Source organism: Camellia sinensis, unplaced genomic scaffold (assembly GCF_055761805.1).
Source record: "Camellia sinensis isolate YWXY unplaced genomic scaffold, ASM5576180v1 Unanchor4, whole genome shotgun sequence".
Classification (NCBI taxonomy): domain Eukaryota; kingdom Viridiplantae; phylum Streptophyta; class Magnoliopsida; order Ericales; family Theaceae; genus Camellia; species Camellia sinensis.
Window position 1 is genome coordinate 20062501 of NW_028129277.1, and position 5742 is coordinate 20068242.

A 5742-nucleotide genomic window follows, 5' to 3' on the forward strand; every position below is an offset into this window, starting at 1 on the left:
AAAACGAATCACCCCCCGAAGGACTAAGAAGCCCGACGAACGCGCGAAAACATTTAGAGAGGCCGAGCAAGCACCGGTTAGCGCGAATGCAAATAACAAACGCAACAGGCAAATTTCGAGGGACATACTTTTCGCAACAAGCTTCCACTAGGAAAGCATAGGCAACTCGTTCGAACGTCAAAGCCAACCAAATGGCAATTACCCGAGGGACACGCTTTTCGCAAGGCACCTTCCACTAGGGAAGCGCAAGCAACCCGAAGGCGAGTCAAAGACAACCCGAGGGACATGGAGGAATGCACCAGTGGAGTTCGCTGCACAGGCAGGGATCCGTCCAACTCGCACAAACCGAACACAACTCACGCGCCACGACGTACACTGTGCACCAGCCCCCCAAAACGAATCACCCCCCGAAGGACCAAGAAGCCCGACGAACGCGCGAAAACATTTAGAGAGGCCGAGCAAGCACCGGTTAGCGCGAATGCAAATAACAAACGCAACAGGCAACTTTCGAGGGACATACTTCTCGCAACAAGCTTCCACAAGGAAAGCACAGGCAACTCGTTCGCACGCCAAAGCCAACCAAATGGCAATTTAACCGAGGGACATGCATTTCGCAAGGCAACTTGTACAATTACCCGAGGGACATGGCATGCTTGCCAAGGCCGTGGCTTGGCATGCTTGCCAAGGCCGTGGCATGACATGCTGCTGGCCAAGGCCGGGCATGCCATGCTGCTGGACAAGGCCGTGGCAAGGCATGCTGATGGCCGAGGCCGTGGCAAGGCATGCTGATGGCCGAGGCCGTGGCAAGGCATGCTGATGGCCGAGGCCGTGGCAAGGCATGCTGCTGGCCGAGGCCGTGGCAAGGCATGCTGCTGGCCAAGGCGTTGGCATGGCATGCTGCTGCTGACCAAGGCTTGGGCTTGCCATGCTGCCGGCCAAGGCCGCGGCATGCCATGGTGCCGGCCAAGGCCGTGGCATGGCATGCTGCTGGCCAAGGCCGTGGCATGACATGCTGGCCAAGGCCGGGGCATGGCAAGCTGCTGGCCAAGGTCGTGGCATGGCACGCTGCTGGCCAAGGCCGGGGCATAGCACGCTGCTGGCCATGGCCGTGGCTTGACAAGCTTGCCAAGGCCGGGGCATGGCGTGCTGCTGGCCAAGGCTTTGGCATGCCATGTTGCTGGCCAAGGCTGTGGCATGGCATGCTGCTGGCCAAGGCTGTGGCATGGCATGCTGCTGGCCAAGGCCGTGGCGTGGCATGCTGCTGGCCAAGGCCGTGGCATGACATGCTGGCCAAGGCCGGGGCATGGCATGCTGCTGGCCAAGGCCGTGGCATGGCATGCTGCTGGCCAAGGCCGTGGCATGACATGCTTGCCAAGGCCAGGGCATGGCATGCTGCTGGCCAAGGCTTTGGCATGCCATGTTGCTGGCCAAGGCTGTGGCATGGCATGCTGCCCTAGGCCAACGTGCCACCGCCACCGCCGCGGGCCGCCACTCGACGCATCCCGTGCTTGGCTATGTAGTTTCGATGCCACAAGCCAATGCCACAAGCCAAGCGATGGCATGTGCCAAGCGCCCGCCTAGGCATAGGCGTGGCCTGTGGCCTGGCCATGCTGGCCAGCCTTAAGGGAGGTGCCCCCCCCTTATAATAGCCTGTTAAGCCCTTTTCAATCTGGCAGGAGGAAACATCAAGCATGTTCGAGGAGTCATAATGGGGTTTTTTTAAAAAGTAATGGTTTTTTGCCAAAACTTTCAACATGAAAGTTGTATGAAATAATTTAATACACCATAAAAAAAATTATAAAAAAATATTTGGCCACCGGAATATTTTATTTTAATTTATTTCAATTTTAATACTTAAAAAATAATAAAAATTACTAAAAATACTCAAAAAATTCTAGAAAAATTCCAACAATTATAAGATGAGGCACTAGTAATTATAGTAATTTTTTTAATTATTTTTTTATTTTTAATTTATTTTATTATAATTTTTATGAGTAAATAAATAATTAAAAAGCCCGACGAACGTGCAAAAACTCTTAGAGAAACCCAGCAAGCATCGGATAGCTCGAATGCAAATAACAAACGCAACAGGCAACTTCCGAGGGACATACTTTTCCCAACAAGCTTCCACTGGGGAAAGCACTAGCAACGTGTTCGCAAGTCAAAGGCAACCAAACCGGCTATTACCCGAGGGACAAGCATTTCGCAGGGCAACATATACGTAAGTCAAAGCCAAACCAAATGGCAATTACACGAGGGACAGGATTGCTTGCCAAGGGCGTGGCATGCGATGTTCTAGCCCAAGGCCAAGGCACGCCACGCTGCGGGACAAGGCCGTGGCAAGACATGCGGCTGGCCTTGGCCTTGGCATGGCATGCCGCCGGCTTTGGCTGGGCTGCGTTGGCCTTGCCATGGAATGTTGCTGGCTTCGGATGGGCTGCCTTGGCCTTGGCCTTGTGTCACGCCCCGATAATTTCTGTGACACGAGGAGCAGCATTTGAAGTGGCCAAATGTGCTGGAAGGATCCGGAAGGAGCCAGAACGGGCTAGAGTATGCTGGAAGGCTCTAGAACGTGGTAGAAGGGTCTAGAGTGGCCTGGAAGATTCCAGAAAGTGGAAGAACCTTGAAGTGTCCAGAGAAGCCTGGATGTGTCTGGAACATCCTAGAATATCCTGGAGAAGCCTACCATGTACTACACTAGTCTAAGAGAGTTCTAGAATGTAGTAGATAGGGTAGTTGTCCTAGATAGTTCTATGGAGAGTTCTAGATGAGAGTTTATAGCCCTTGGATCAAAATGATCCTAGCCGTCCATTAGGGAGGAGGATGGCTATATAAGGGTGAGGGGTCTCATTTGTTAGGCAACAACCAAGGAGTGGAGATCCAAGAGAGCACTTGTAAGTGTGAGTGTGAGAGCATTGTAAAGCTTTGTACACGGCTATACTTGTAAATTCAACTTGTATAGTGAAGGCATTCTTCCACCTAAATCTTGTGTGTCTTAGTGTGGTTGAGTGGGTAAGGCTGACTTAGGTGCAACCACGAGGGTTGGAGACATCTAAGGCCGCACGGAAGGCTTGCGAAGTCTAAGTCCGTGACAGTTGGTATCAGAGCAGGTTACGTGAGAAGGTAACCAAGCGTGTGTACATGGCTACGTCAGGAGACGAAGGTGCTAATGTCCCCAAGGTGAAGAAGCTCTCAACAAAGGACTCGATGGCAGCATTGGAGGCACGACTCGAGGGGATGATGGAGCATGTGGAAGAGCGGTTCACTAGACTTGAGGAAGCTCTAGTTGGCCCTGGTATGCCCACATCCCATGTTGAAAAGTTCTTCTCTCACTTTTCTAAGCTTACTGCCAGGGTGGACGAGTTGGTTGTTCGGGTAGAAGAGCTGGAGGAAAAGGTCGACTCCTTTGAAGAAAGGGTGAACTCGTCTCTTTCTGAGGTAGTTAGAGACAGTCCCACCGAACGGAAGGCCCTAGAAGCAAGGGTGGCTAGCTTAGAAGTGGAATTGGAGTTGTGCAAGAAGGCCATCATTGCTGGCAATGGAGGGAATGTGGCTCCAACCAGGAAGAAGGTTCGTGCGCCAGAACCTAAGAGCTATGATGGTGCAAGGGATGCCCGGGAGATTGACAACTTCATTTGGAACATGGAGCGGTACTTTGAGAATGTCGACATCGTGGATGAAGACGAGAAGGTGCAGACCGCCACCATGTATCTGAAGGACACTGCCATGCTATGGTGGAGGAGGCGGTATGCCGACATGGAGAAGGGGTTGTGCAAGATAGAGACTTGGGCTGAGCTCAAGAGAGAGTTGAAGAAGCACTTCTACCCTGTTAATGTCGAGTTCCAGGCATACAGGAAGCTGCGCAAGCTAAAGCATGTGGGGACATTGCGGGACTATGTGAAGGAGTACTCCGCGCTACTATTAGAGATCCCCGACATGGCGGACAAAGAGGCAATGTATGGCTTCCTGGATGGGTTGCAACATTGGGCAGCAAGAGAGTTGCAGAGTAAGGGGGTGAAAGACCTTGCAACTGCACTAGCGGAGGCAGAGAAGTTGGATGACTTCAAGACGCTAGGGAAACCCAAGGGAAAAGGTGGGAGACAATCTCCACCAACCACCGATGACGAGCGCAGTGATGGAGAGTCCCCCAAGAGGCGGGAGCGGCGCAAGGATGGGCAACGCACCGGATCTCCAAAGAAGAGGCACGAAGGCAAAGGGCGGCTCGAGTGTTTTCTATGCAACGGACCGCACTTGGTGAGGAACTGCCCAAAGAAGACGCTTAGTGCCATGAAGAAGAAAGCGGCGAAGGGCTCCGATAGTGAAAGTACTTCAGAGAAGGAAGCCCAACTGGGGAGCATCCAACTTCTTGGGTCGGTGTCCAAGAAGAATGAGAAGATGCAGGAGCCCAGGAGCATCCAGAAGAAGGATGTGCTCTACGCGGAGGTGAAGGTTAACGGGATGACTTCACACGCGTTGGTTGATACGGGTGCCACACACAACTTTGTAAGCACTGAAGAGGCCAAGAGGCTGGGCTTGAAGATGAAGGAGGACAAGGGTTGGTCTAAGCCAGTGAACGCAGAGGCGAAGCCAATCCAAGGTCTGGTGAGGAGTGCTGACATGGCGATTGGAACTTGGACTGGGCAAGTGGAGTTGTCGGTCATTGAGATGGATGACCACCCCATGATCCTAGGGATGGATTTCATGAGGAAGAACAATGTGATGCCAGTCCCACACACTGCAACCATGTTGTTACTTGCAGGGGATCGACCATGTGAGGTGCCATTAGTGGCCAGGAGTCAGCTACTCAAAGACAAGCAGAAGGCACTTGCGGCAATGCAGCAGGGTGAGCAGCATGTCCAGGGCAAGGGCGAAGTGGCAAGCACCAGCAGCAACAGCGGATACAGATCATATCGAGACGTGGTGGCTCGGTATGCTTCTGCGTGACGAGGGCGTCACGGGATTGGGTGGGGGAGAGTGTCACGCCCCGATAATTTCTGTGACACGAGGAGCAGCATTTGAAGTGGCCAAATGTGCTGGAAGGATCCGGAAGGAGCCAGAACGGGCTAGAGTATGCTGGAAGGCTCTAGAACGTGGTAGAAGGGTCTAGAGTGGCCTGGAAGATTCCAGAAAGTGGAAGAACCTTGAAGTGTCCAGAGAAGCCTGGATGTGTCTGGAACATCCTAGAATATCCTGGAGAAGCCTACCATGTACTACACTAGTCTAAGAGAGTTCTAGAATGTAGTAGATAGGGTAGTTGTCCTAGATAGTTCTATGGAGAGTTCTAGATGAGAGTTTATAGCCCTTGGATCAAAATGATCCTAGCCGTCCATTAGGGAGGAGGATGGCTGTATAAGGGTGAGGGGTCTCATTTGTTAGGCAACAACCAAGGAGTGGAGATCCAAGAGAGCACTTGTAAGTGTGAGTGTGAGAGCATTGTAAAGCTTTGTACACGGCTATACTTGTAAATTCAACTTGTATAGTGAAGGCATTCTTCCACCTAAATCTTGTGTGTCTTAGTGTGGTTGAGTGGGTAAGGCTGACTTAGGTGCAACCACGAGGGTTGGAGACATCTAAGGCCGCACGGAAGGCTTGCGAAGTCTAAGTCCGTGACACTTGGCCGTGGCATGGCATGCTGCTGGCCTTGGCCTTGGCCTTGGCATGGCATGCTGCTGGCTTTGGCTGGGCTGCCTTGGCCGTGGCATGGCATGCTGCTGGCTTTGGTTGGGCTGCCTTGGCCGTGGC